Source organism: Mus musculus, chromosome X, assembly GCF_000001635.26.
Source record: "Mus musculus strain C57BL/6J chromosome X, GRCm38.p6 C57BL/6J".
Lineage (NCBI taxonomy): Eukaryota > Metazoa > Chordata > Mammalia > Rodentia > Muridae > Mus > Mus musculus.
In genome coordinates this window covers 68211995-68226514 of record NC_000086.7, presented here as the reverse complement: position 1 = coordinate 68226514, position 14520 = coordinate 68211995, and positions in this window count along the sequence as shown.

Sequence of the window (14520 nt, the reverse complement as noted above, 5' to 3'; positions counted from 1 at the left end):
CAGACCTTCAAAGAAGACATAATACCAACACTCTTCAAAATATTCCACAAAATAGAAACAGAAGGAACACTACCCAATTCGTTCTATGAAGCCACAATTATGCTTACACATAAACTACACAAGGACCCAACCAAAAAGGGAACTTTAGACCAGTCTTGCTTATGAATATCAATGCAAAAATACTCAATAAAATTATTTCAAACCAAATCCAAAAACACATCAAAACCATCATTCACCATGATCAAGTAGCCTACATCCCAGAGATGCAAGGTTGGTTTAATATATAAAAATTCATTAATGTAATACACTATATAAACAAACTCAGTGAAAAAAATCACATGATCTTCTCCTTAGATGCAGAAAAAGCATTTGACAAAATATAACACCCCTTCATGTTAAAAGTATTGGAGAGATCAGGAATTCAAGACCCATACCTAAACATAATAAAAGTAATATACACCACACCAACAGCCAATATCAAATTAAATGGAGACATAATTGAAGTAATTCCACTAAAATTGGGGACAAGACAAGGATGCCCACTCTCCCCATATATATTCAATATAGTACTCAAAGTGCTAGCTAGAACAATAAGACAACAAAAAGAGATCAAGGGGATACAAATTGGCAAAGAAATAAATGTATTAATATTTGCACATGATATGATAGGATTCATAAGCAACCCCAAAAACTCTACCAGAGAACTTCTCCAGCTGATAAACAACTTCAGAAAAGTGGCTGAATATAAAATTAACTCAAACAAATCAGTAGCCTTCCTTTATACAAATGACAAACAGGCTGAGGAAAAATAGGGAAACAACCCCCTTCACAATAGCCACAAATAATATAAAATATCTCAGGGTAACTCTAACCAAACAAGTGAAAGATCTATATGACAATGTTGTGCTTTTTCCACATATTTATTTTTAATATGGATAGCTTTCCTGTGCCTGGCTCTGCACTAAGCATTTATGATAAAATAGAAAGCCAGTAAGATGGCTCAGTGTGTGTAACAGTTTATTCATTCTAATGTCTGTTAACTAATCTGGATTTTATTTCCCATGGTACCTTTATTTTTTAAAATATGTATTTATTTATTAATGGATGTGTAAGAGAAAATTGTTGATGTCTTCAGATACACCAGAAGAAGGCATAAGATCTCATTATAGATGGCTGTGAGCTACCATGTGGTTGCTGGGAATTGAACTCAGGACCTCTGGAAGAGCAGTCACTTCTCTTAACCTCTGAGCCATCTCTCAAGTTCCCCATGGTCCTTTTATAATACTCATGCATGTATCATAATTATTGTTTCTCTGTCTTATTAATTAATAACCATCAAGTGGAAGAAATATTGTATATTATTTACATTTTGAGTTAGTTTCACACATATATCCTATTATAATATTTGAGGCATGATATTCACCCCAAAATTTCAGTTGATTAATGTTTATATTCAACCAAAATTTCCTAATATGTCATTTATGTACAGTCCCTTACCATCAAAAGAGCATGTACATAGCAAAGAAAGGATATTTTATTGGGTGCTTTGATGCCGAACTGTCTGTGCCAATTTTGGCATAGTGCTTGGATGGAATGTGTGAATAGAAACATGGTTCATCCTTCAGAGTCAAACTTTGACTCATCGTTTTTTTCCGGATACTTCTCATTTTGTCATAACTCCACTGTTTCTAGTACTTTATTAGACACACCACAAGGAGGTGTTAAGGAGTGTGTAATGAATGGTATAATTTAAATACATCAGCAACTGGAAGTTTATTGAGTTTCCACTCTTCTATAATTGTTTCTCCAAAAGAATATATGCCATGATTCTTTAAATGGCTTATGGATTTGATCTGGGCTGCTTTCCATAAGATGTAGGGACATAATGGGAGTGTGAAAGTGATGAGCTTTTCTCAAAATGACCCTCTTTTTGACTATTAATTTTGCTTTTGTTTAGCTGTGGAAGTCCTGTGTCTGTCAACAAAGCAACTACCAAGATAAGTTCTGTCAAACTTGGCAAGGAAAGCTATCTTCCTCAGCCAATTTGTATTTAAATACATAGATTCTGATTTAGTAGCTCTTTACTCATAATACTCCATTTATTTTGCAGTGTGTTTTTAGAACTCATCCAAATTTTATTTAAATATTGCTGTAGCATAAACATTACTTCAAAATAAAAGTAGAAACATTGAGTATTTTGGTACATGAGGCTTTGGCTCTGGAGTTTTTATTTATTTTTCAGAGTTTGTCCTCGAATTGCTGGGGGAGAGCTCCAGTGATGGCCAGGTCCCATAGAGGAGATAAGGAGTCAGGTCCTGGGTCAGGGGGACCTTGCATCTTGACTGACCAGCAGTCAGAGTGCTTCTTTATTTATACAGAAATCAATGGACAGGTATAGATTCATGTTGTTGCAAAACATAGATTGTTTTGTCCCTGGACATAAGTTTTAACTTCCTCTTGGTCATAATTTTAGTCATCATTGATAAATAGTGACAGAGGAGAGCTATCTTTTACAATCATTTTCCCTCATCAACTCCATAACCCAACTTTTAAGAATCTAGATGCATATTTTTCCAAAGCATGGCAGCCCATTCTCAGGCTCCTAGTTCATGCTATTTCAAGGGCACTAGATAGAAAGAAATTTTCCAGTTCATTCTGGGCAGCTTGTCATGTCCTGAGTAGTGTATTATTAGCTGCTGTAGTAAAATGAGGTTTTAATCTGATCCACTGTTGACTCCTCTAGCCCACTGAATCATGTTTACCATTGTAAGTTTACTTTGTTCTGATTATCTTGTTTCTGAGTAAGTACAGGGGCAGATGTTCCAAGAGGGTCAGAGCCTCATTATGAGATCTCTGGAGTCTTTATTTGAGTCACAACCTCCACGGTGCAAGGAAGACCCTCAAGTAGACCAGGTAAAGATATATCCATAAAAGCAGAAGGAGTAATATGTTCAAAGCATTTCCTGGAAGCTTAGAAGCAGTACTAATGGGAGAAGGTTTAAATGGTTCATAGGAAACTTTCCATCAATCTAATATCCCAGGTTGTACAAATATTAACCCTCCCAAACATGCAACACATGGAAATCAAGACCAAAAGTAGAAGAGTGTACAACAGTGATTGCATTGTCTGGCTCAGCTTTGCTGGATCTTTATCAAGCAGCTGTGTTGTCTTATGACTTTTGCTGTTCCCATTAGATATGGCTGTCTAACCGCCTTTTATTTGTTAACGTAAGCATCTATAGATCTCATTGTGTGTTATGTAGAACATTTTTCCTTGGATGAAGACTGGAAAGATAAGAATCAAAATGAGCACAGCTCCCAGGGTTACTCCTGAATTGAAGATATTAGATCAAAAGTTCTTTCCTGAGTGAAGTGAGAGATCATAAGAATCTATTTGCAACTTCAGAAGCTGAGGTAGACTCCAATTAGATCAGACTAATTTCTGTAATTTGTTGCTATAAAGACTGCATGTTTATAGCTAACTCAGAATTGTTCCATATGCTGTGGAGTCTTAGAACTTGTGCCCAGGTCACCTTAGAAACATTGTGTGGAAGTGGAGTGACACGGAACCAATTAAATTGTGAATGACAGGAAACAATTCTAACCTTAGTGTTTTCAATTTCATTACCAGTAAATAAGACCGGTTCTTCTAAAGCATTCAGTCAACCTTCTAGATTTTTATCATTTTTTTTCCTTGAGTGATTAGTGCCAAGGATACATTTTTGAAAGCTGATTAACATGTTTTGCAGTATGAACCTATTGAAGTAGTGGAGGCTATGACTGACTTCAAAATTCCAATTAAAGCAGTAATTTCTAATATAAGGGCAGCAATAAATCTTTTTGAGCATTGGTAATATTATCCAATGCATAAATGCCTGGGTCATCAAACCAAGGCTGGCTTAGATTTACAGGTGATAAAACCTAAGAAGGTTGATATGGAAGAATTGTTTCATGATATAAGAACAAAGTTTCTTTCTTTACCTAAAGTTATTTCTTTCCAAAGGGAAGTAATCATATAAGAACAATTTCCAGTAAAAAAGAAAATAGATTTAGAGAATTAACTCCCCCCCCCATCAATATAGCATAGGGAGTTAGAACACAAGCCTGTAATTCCTAATGTTTCAGGATGGTTAGTGTTAGATCTTCTTAACACTATGAAACCTCATAGCCAAAAGCAGCATTTCCTGGTACTCTCCCTCTTTTTTTTCCCCTTGAAACATTTTTTTAGTAGATACTTTCTTTATTTACATTTCAAATGTTATCCCCTTTCCTGGTTTCCCTTCTGAAAGCTCCTTATCCTATCCTCCTACCCCCTGCTTCTATGAGGGTGTTCTCTCCACCAACCCACTCCTGCTTCCTGGCCCTGGCATTCCCCTACACTGGGGCATCAAGCCTTCATAGGACCAAGGGCCTTTCCTCTCATTGATGTCCCACAAGGCCATCCTCTTTGAGAAGCACCAAAGAAATGTTCAACATCCTTAGTCATCAGGGAAATGCAAATCAAAACAATCCTGAGATTCCACCTCACACCAGTCAGAATGACTATAATAAAAAACTCAGATACTCTCCCACTTAGTGAAAATGTTGAAGTGGTGGCACCAACTCTGAGACCAGGGATTCTCGGTCATGATCAGGAGGATTAATCTCTGCTGATGACTCATTGCAGTCAACCATCCTTGCTTCTTATCATGGAGGTGAAGATGGGTTTTGCTGTTGGCTCAGCTATTGAGACAGGCATGGGTGAAGGCCCTCATTTAAGGTTATCCTCAGGAGGATAGGCCCTCAAATGAGCATCCTGTGGAAAAGCACAAACATAGCCTCTACCTACAGTTAAGTGTGCATTGGGGTTTTTACACTGTTAAAAGATCTTTTGACCTTCAAAACTTTATGACACATAAATTGAGAAACTGCTCCAAGTTCTTTGCAAACTGCTGAAGGTTGTTGTCTTCTTTCATCATAATATAGTAATTCTTCAGTATCTAATGTTTAGCTGTGGCCCTAATATACAGATATTTATCGATTTACCAAGATCATATGTTAATAAATACATTAAAATATCTGATAAACTTTAAAATGCCCCATAGAATAATACATTTAAGTACTTTAAAAGCTATTTTTAAAATATCAAGTTTTAAATTTTCTGTAAAACTCCAAAGATTTCTATTATTATTATATACTTCTTTTTCTTTTATTTTTCTTCCAATTCTTTATTATATATTTTCTTCATTTACATTTCAAATGTTATCCCAAAAGTCCCCTATACCCTAATTATGGGATGGATTCCCGTGTGCGGCAGTCTCTGGATGGACCATCCTTTTGTCTCAGCTCCAAACTTTGTCTCTGTAACTCCTTCATGGGTGTTTTGTTCCCAATTATATGATGGGGCAAAGTGTCCACACTTTGTTCTTTGCTCTTCTTGAGTTTCATATGTTTTGCAAATTGTATCTTGGGTATTCTAAATTTCTGGGCTAATATCCACTTATCAGTAAGTACATATCATGTGAGTTCTTTTGTGATTGGGTTACCTCACTTAGGATGATACCCTCCAGATCCATCCATTTGACTAGGAATTTTATAAATTCATTGTTTTTAATAGCTGAGTAGTACTGCATTATGTAAATGTACCACATTTCCTGTATCCATTCTTCTATTGGGGCACATCTGGGTTCTTTCCAGCTTCTGGCTATTATACTTAAGGCTGTTATGAACATAGTGGAGCATGTGTTCTTAATACCAGTTGGAACATCTTCTGGATATATGCCCAGGAGAGGTAGTGTTGGATCCTCTGGTAGTATTATGTCCAATTTTCTGAGGAACCGCCAGACTGATTTCCAGAGAGGTTATACAAGCTTGCAATCCCAACAACAATGGAGGAGTGTTCCTCTTTCTCCACTTCCTCGCCAACATCTGCTGTCACCTGAATTTTTTATCTTAGCCATTCTGACTGGTGTGAGGTGGATTCTCAGGGTTGTTTTGATTTGCATTTCTCTGATGATTAAGGATGCTGAACATTTTTTCAGGCGCTTCTCAGCCATTCGGTATTCCTCAGGTGAGAATTCTTTGTTTAGCTCTGTGCCCCATTTTTTAATGGGGTTATTTGATTTTCTTGAGTCCACCTTCTTGAGTTCTTTATATATATTGTATATTAGTCCTCTGTCTGATTTAGGATTGGTAAAGATCCTTTCCCAGTCTGTTGGTGTTTTTTTTTTTTTTTTGTCTTATTGACATTGTCTTTTGCCTTACAGAAGCTTTGCAATTTTATGAGGTCCCATTTGTCAATTATCGATCTTACAGCACAAGCCATTGCTGTTCTACATTCCAGATTTTATTCTCCTCCTGTTCTACCCTCTGACTATTCCACATCCCAAACCTCCTCCCTGCCCCTGTCTCCATGGGAATGTTCTCACCCCACTCCACCCCCACCCTATCTGACCTCTACACTCCCTGGAGCCTCCAGTCTCTTGAGGGTTAGGTGCCTCATCTCTGAATGAACATAGATCCAGAAGTCTTCTACTGTATATATGTTGGGGGTCTCATATCAGCTGGTGAATGCTGCCTGGGTGATGATTCAGTGTCTGAGAGATCCCGAGGGTTCAGTTTATTTCAACTGAACCTCCTACAGGATCACCCTTCTTTTTAGCTTTCAATCTTCCCTAATTCAACAACAGGAGTCAGCTGCTTCTGTCCATTGGTTGGGTGCAAATAACTGCATCTGACTCATTTAGCTGCTTTTTGGTCCTTTTGGAGGGCAGTCACAATAGGTCTCTTTTTGTGAGCACACCAAAGAATCAGTAATAGTGTCAGTCCCTAGGGCCTCCCCTTGAGCTAGGTCCCAATTTGGGCCTGTCATTGGACCTCCTTTCCCTCAGGCTCTTCTCCATTTTTGTTCCTGCAGTTCTTCCAGACAGAAAAAAATTATGGTTCAGAGATGTGAGATTGGGATGGCAACCCCATCCCTCACTTGATGCCCTGTTTTCTTGCTGGAGGTAGACCCTACAAGTTTCCTCTCCCTACTGTAGGGCATTTCATCTAGGGTCTCTCCCTTTGAGTCCTGAGAGTCTCTCACCTCACAGGTCTCTTTTAAAAAGTTTAAAGTCTCTCAGTTGTTTGGTTTGCAGTATCTAAATAAAGTATCCCCTTTAAAAAGACTGAAGATACAGAACAAAGACATAATTTTTAAGAGAAAAAAGAACAAGTTTTAACACTATAAACAATTTAGTGTCTTTAAAATCTTTTCCATATTGATTACTTTGTTGTTATATTTGTCTGCTAGGAAGATACATTTTTATACATGAATGTATGGAGGTGTAGATGGACTCCAGAAAATCAAATAACCTCATTAAAAAATGGGGCTCAGAACTAAACAAAGAATTCTAACCTGAGAATACTGAATGGCTGAGAAGCACCTGAAAAAATGTTTAGCATCCTTAATCATCAGGGAAATGCAAATCAAAGCAAACCTGAGATTCCACCTCATACCAGTCAGAATGGCGAAGATCAAAAATTCAGGTGACAGCAGATGTTGGCGAGGAAGTGGAGAAAGAGAAACACTCCTCCATTGTTGTTGGGATTGCAAGCTTGTATAACCTCTCTGGAAATCAGTCTGGCGGTTCCTTAGAAAATTGGATCCAACACTACCTCTCCTGGGCATATATCCAGAAGATGTTCCAACCGGTAAGAAAAGACACATGCTCCAATATGTTCATAGCAGCCTTATTTATAATAGCCAGAAGCTGGAAAGAACCCAGATGCCCCTCAACAGAGGAATGGTTACAGAAAATGTGATACATTTACACAATGGAGTACAACTCAGCTATTAAAAGGAATGAATTTTTGAAATTCCTAGGCAAATGGATGGACCTTGGAGGGCATTATCCTGAGTGAGGTAACCCAATCACAAAAGAACTCACATGATATGTACTCACTGATAAGTGGATATTAGCCCAGAAACTTAGAATATCTAAAATACAAGATACAATTTGCAAAACACATGAAACTCAAGAAGAATGAAGACCAAAATGTGGACACTTCATTCCTTCTTAGAATTGGGAACAAAACACCCATGGAAGGAGTTACAGAGACAAAGTTTGGAGCTGAGACAAAAGGATGGACCATCTAGAGACTGCCATACCTGGGGATCCATCTCATAATCAGCCTCCAAACGCTAATACCATTGCATACACTAGCAAGATTTTGCTGAAAGAACCCTGATATAGCTGTCTCTTGTGAGACTATGCCGGGGCCTAGCAAACACAGAAGTGGTTACTCACAGTCAGCTATTGGATGGATCACAGGGTCCCCTTTTAGGAGCTAGTGAAAGTACCCAAGGAGCTAAAGTGATCTGCAATCCTATAGGTAGAACAACAATATGAACTAACCAGTACCCCCAGAGCTCTTGTCTCTAGCTGCATATGTATCAGAACATGCCCTAGTCGGCCATCATTTTAAACAGAGGCCCATTGGTATTGCAAACTTTATATGCCTCAGTACAGGGGAACGCCAGGGCCAAGAAGAAGGAGTGGGTGGGTAGGGGAGTGGGGAGTGTATGGGGGACTTTTGGGATAGCATTGGAAATGTAAATGAAGAAAATATCTAATAATAATAATAATAATAAGCATTATTCTAAATCCTATTTTTATAAACCTGTTTTTTAAGACAGGACAGGAATTATATAAAAATTTATCCCAATTTAAAAGTATCTTTGGTTACTTTAAGGCCATGGTTATTAAATTTAAATGAACTAGAACAAAATATAATTGCTACAAAACCCTGCCTTTTTAGTGTTAGGAACCAGCCTACCTTCCAAACCAAGGTCTTTCAAATTCCTATGTCTTCTTCACAGTATACATTATTATTTATTATTTTTCACAATTCTACAGAATACAAGTTCCTTTACATTAGAGATATACTGCAACAGTAGATCCAACAAATCGAAGGTATATTAAATCTACCTTACCGAGATACTGAATTATATAAAAGTCTCCTCAGCTTCATGACCATAGCTAAGTCTGCATACACATACTAATGGATACAAAGCACTGTAGCCCAACTCATTGGTCCCACAGATACTATATTGTGCTTGAAATTTTGTTTATATTTTATAAGTTTATACATGCAAAAATAGAGCTGATCTTCAGCTTATCAATGTAGGAAATGACAAAAAAAATAGGTTGTGTATCTTGAAAAATTATATGAGAACTCTTTATGTGTTTATCAGATTAACATCTATAGAACAATTATTGTTAAAATACTCACAATTTGAGTATTTAATTATTTATTTTGTTCAGTATTTTTGTGACAAATTACTTTTATTTGTAATGATGGGGATTTATCTTTTTTGATGTAATAATTATCTATTTAGTAACAAACAGCTTTAACATATAGGGTGTATACAGAAAGTAAATGATTCATACTTTTGATCAGTTATACATATAGAGAATTCTGGGGTTCTGCAGTTTTTCCTGGAATATTCAGTGTAGTAGTAACTGGCAGTTGTGAGTTAACTTCACTTAGGGCAAATAACCAGCAAATGAAATAAAACATAAGAGATTCTGATGCTCACACAGGACTTGTCATTTTATCATTTCATATCATACAGGTCAAATAATCTTTAAGTTTCACAAGGCTATGGACAGTATACTCAGAAAATTACCTGAGTTATGCAAAATAATTAGCCATTAGAGTAAATGGTTTTCTGCTTAAAAAATGTCTGAAAACATAAAACTTTATAATATAATTTCATATTAGAATTGAGTAAACTAATATGAATAAAGCAAAATTAACAAGAAGAAGAAAGAAGGATGTCAGATTTGGAGAATGGTGAGGAGTGCTGTGATATGCTGTGTTCCAGACACCGCAAGGCTATTGTACTCATGAATTCATAGAAGCTCTCATTACCTGTGGAAGACCTGCACAAGGTCAAGCCAGCCATAATTCTGGCATAGATGATGGAGATCTTCAATCTCCATCACTTACTGAGGAGCTGTTGACAGGTGATAGTTCTGAGGGAGGGAAAACTTTGTGGCTATGTGTAGACTTCCCATGCTCCAGTAGATGGTCTCACTCTCATGCACATAAAAACAGCACAAACCAGACTTTGTGGGGTATCAAAAAAAAAGATGAAGATATTAAATTTAGAGTGGGATAGGTTGCAGTGATATTGGAAGTATGAGGGAGAAATAGGAGCACACATGATCATATTATATTGAATGACATTTTGTGTATGAAATTTCTGAGAACACAGGAAAGATAATTCATAATCAAGCAAATAAAAAGAGTAAAATATCAGTGACTATAAAATAATAAAAATGTCTGTGCATATGAAAAGATAGCAAAGTATATGCAATTGGAAAGAGAACTTAATTTTGATAGGTACATATTTTCTTTCATTTTTTTAGAAAATATAATTTTTCATTAGATATTTTCTGTATTTACATTTCAAATGTTATCCCCATTTCTGGTTCCCCCCCAAAACCCCTATCCCCTCCCCCCATCCCCCTGCTCCCCAACCTACCCCCTCCTGCTTCCTGGCCCTGGCATTCCCCTACACTGGGGTTTGGAGCTTTCACAGGACCAAGGACCTCTCCTCCCACTGATGGCCGACTAGGCCATCCTCTGCTACATAAGCAGCTGGGGCCATGAGTCCCATCATGTGTACTCTTTGATTGGTGATTTAGTCTCTGAGAGCTCTGGTGGTACTGGTTACATCATATTGTTGTTCCCTGGGTACTTTCTTTAGTTCCTTCATTGAGGACCCTGTGCTCAGTCCAATAGATGGCAGCCTCTGTATTTGTCAGGCACTGGCAGAGCTTCTCAGGAGACAGCTATCTCAGGCTCCTGTCAGCAAGCACTTGGTGGTATACACAATAGTGTCTGGAATTTTAAATGAGATAAAAAATTATGAACTCAGAGCTCCAAGAGTGTTAATATACCAGAAACACAAGAAATTGTTCAAAATAGCAATAAAGAGAAAATCAATGAAATCACCTGGAAGATAGATGATACTACACATGAAATAGGAAATATTGAAACAATGCAAGTGAGAGGAAATAGAGTAATATGTTTTAAATGCAAAAGAAGACAAAGAAATCGCAAAATAGAATTTTATACTATAAATACTTTATAAAGAATTGAATGTAATTTAAGGGTTTTCTAAACATATAAAGGTGAAGGAATGAAGTACCAGCATATACAGGATACACAGAACATTAAATATCAAATAAACTTTGCTTCTGAGCTAGGACCTCATCTATAAGTTCCATGTGTGCCAGTGAATGGTGCCAAGATTTCCTGGAAAATGTATTCCCAACTAGTTATATTTTGTTCAAATATATTTTTAGCTCAATACCCAGAGAAATAACAATTATATAGAATTTAAATAAAATGACAATAATATATCCATGAATGGTTTCTATTTCTTTGGAATATACATATATATTCCATATATATATTGTTAATTTTAAGTGCTATTTTCATACAAGAGGAAACATTTTTCTTTTTCTTTTCTTTTTTGAGCTCATTTTAGCCACAATTTAGGGCATGTTTTATAACCCAAAAATATTATTGACGCCTCAGAATTCAAGCCAGATCAATTTAGAAAACCTCTATCATTTTTTTACTCCACTAGTTTATTAAGAATATGTCATTCTTTATATCGGGTTAAAATTATCCAACTCCATTTTGAAACCAAGACCAATAGAGTTCACCAGATTAAAAAAATTGTGCATGCATTACTCTGCTTGCACACATACATGCAATATGCTGTAATATATAACATATACATGAATGAAGGAGAATTAAATAATGAATTATATGAAGTAGCTTATATGATCATAAAAGTTTACATTTCTCATAATTTTCCATTTGCAAGTTGGACAGTTTGTAAGTTGATGGTATGATATAGCCTGAATCTGAGATTTCAAGTCCAGCCATGCAAATGCTACTGCAGAGAAGATAGACATTATTTTACCTCTTTCCCTCACTCAACGGTATTCTTTTAAATCTTTTTGGTTTTATTTTTTGTCAGGTTATTCAGTCAAATACTTTTTTTTTGTTTTTTTTTTTGAAACATTTTTTATTAGGTATTTTCCTCATTTATATTTCCACTGCCATCCCAAAAGTCCCCCATACCCTACCCCCCACTCCCCTACCCAACCACTCCCACTTCTTGGCCCTGTCTTTCCCTGTACTGAGGCATATAAAGTTTGCATGACCAATGGGCCTCTCTTTCCACTGATGGCCAGCTGGGCAATCTTCTGATACATATCACAAGCTCCGGGGGGCACTGGTTAGTTCATATTGTTGTTCCACCCATAGGGTTGCAGATTTCTTTAGCTCCATAGATACTTTCTCTATTTCCTCCTTTGGAGGCCCTGTGATCCATCCAATAGCTGACTGTGAGCATCCACTTCTGTGTTTGCTAGGCCCCGGCATAGTCTCACAAGAGACAGCTATATCAGGGTCCTGTCAGCAAAATCTTGCTAGTGTATGCAATGGTGTCAGCATTTGGAGGCTGATTATGGGATGGATCCCCGGGTATGGCAGTCTCTAGATGGTCCAACCTTTTGTCTCAGCTCCAAACTTTGTCTCTGTAACTCCTTCCATGGATGTTTTGTTCCCAATTCTAAGAAGGGGCAAAGTGTCCACACTTTGGTCTTCGGTCTTCTTGAGTTTCATGTGCTTTGTATCTTGTATCTTGGGTATTCTAAGTTTATGGGCTAATATTCACTTGTCAATGAGTACATATCATGTATGTACTTTTGTGATTGGGTTACCTCACTCAGGATGATGCCCTCCAAGTCGATCTATTTGTCTAGGAATTTAATAAATTCATTCTTTTTAATAGCTGAGTAGTACTCCATTGTGTAAATAGACCACATTTTCTGTATCCATTCCTCTGTTGAGGGGCATCTGTGTTCTTTCCAGCTTCTGGCTATTATAAATAAGGTTGCTATGAACATAGTGGTGCATGTGTCTTTCTTAGCAGTTGGAACATCTTCTGAATATATGCCCAGGAGAGGTATTTCGGGATCCTCCGGTAGTACTATGTCCAATTTTCTGAGGAACCGCCAGACTGTTTTCCAGAGTGGTTTTACAAGCTTGCAATCCCACCAACAATGGAGGAGTGTTCCTCTTTCTCCACATCCTTGCCAACATCTGTTGTCACCTGAATTTTTGATCTTAGCCATTCTGACTGGTATGAGGTGGAATCTCAGGGTTGCTTTGATTTGCATTTCCCTGGTGATTAAGGATGCTGAACATTTTTTCAGGTGCTTTTCAGCCTTTCAATATTCCTCAGGTGAGAATTCTTTGTTTAGTTCTGAGCCCCATTTTTTAATGGGGTTATTTGCTTTTCTGGAGTCTACCTTCTTGAGTTCATTACATACATTGGATATTAGCCACTATCTGATTTAGGATCAGTAAAGGTCCTTTCCCAATCTGTTGGTAGCCTTTTTGTCTTATTGACAGTGTCTTTTGCCTTACAGAAGCTTTGCAATTTTTTGAGGTCCCATTTTTCAATTCACGATCTTAAAGCACAAGCCATTGCTCTTCTATTCAGGAATTTTTCCCCTGTGCCCATATCTTCGAGGCTTTTCCCCACTTTCTCCTCTATAAGTTTCACTGTCTCTGGTTTTACGTGAAGTTCCTCGATCCACTTAGATTTGACCTTAGTACAAGAAGATAGGAATGGATCAATTTGCATTCTTCTACATGTTAACTGCCAGTTGTGCCAGCACCATTTTTTGTAAATGCTGTCTTTTTTTCACTGGATGGTTTTAGCTCCCTTGTCAAAGATCAAGTGACCATAGGTGTGTGGGTTTATTTCTGGGTCTTCAATTCTATTCCACAGGTCTACTTGTCTTTCGCTATACCAGTACCACGTACTTTTTAATCACAATTTCTCTGTAGTACAGCTGTAGGTCCGGCATGGTGATTCAACCAGATGTTATTTTATCCTTGAGAAGAGTTTTTGCTATCCTAGGTTTTTTGTTATTCCAGATGCATTTGCAGATTGCTCTTTCTATTTCATTGAAGAATTGAGTTGGAATTTTGATGGGGATTGCATTGAATCTGTAGATTGCTTTTGGCAAGATAGCCATTTTTACAATGTTGATCCTGCCAATCCATGAGCATGGGAGATCTTTCCATCTTCTGATGTCTTCTTTAATTTCTTTCTTCAGAGACTTGAAGGTCTTTTCATACAGATCTTTCACTTCCTTAGAGTCACGCCAAGGTAATTTTTATTATTTGTGACTATTGAGAAGGGTGTTGTATCCCTAATTTCTTTCTCAGCCTGTTCATTCTTTGTGTAGAGAAAGGCCATTGACTTGTTTGAGTTAATTTTATATCCAGCCACTTCACCGAAGCTGTTTATCAGGTTTAGGATTTCTCTGGTGGCATTTTTAGGGTCACTTATATATACTATCATATCATCTGCAAAAAGTGATATTTTGACTTCTTCCTTTCCAATTTGTATCTCCTTGATCTCCTTTTGTTGTCAAATTGCTCTGGCTAATATTT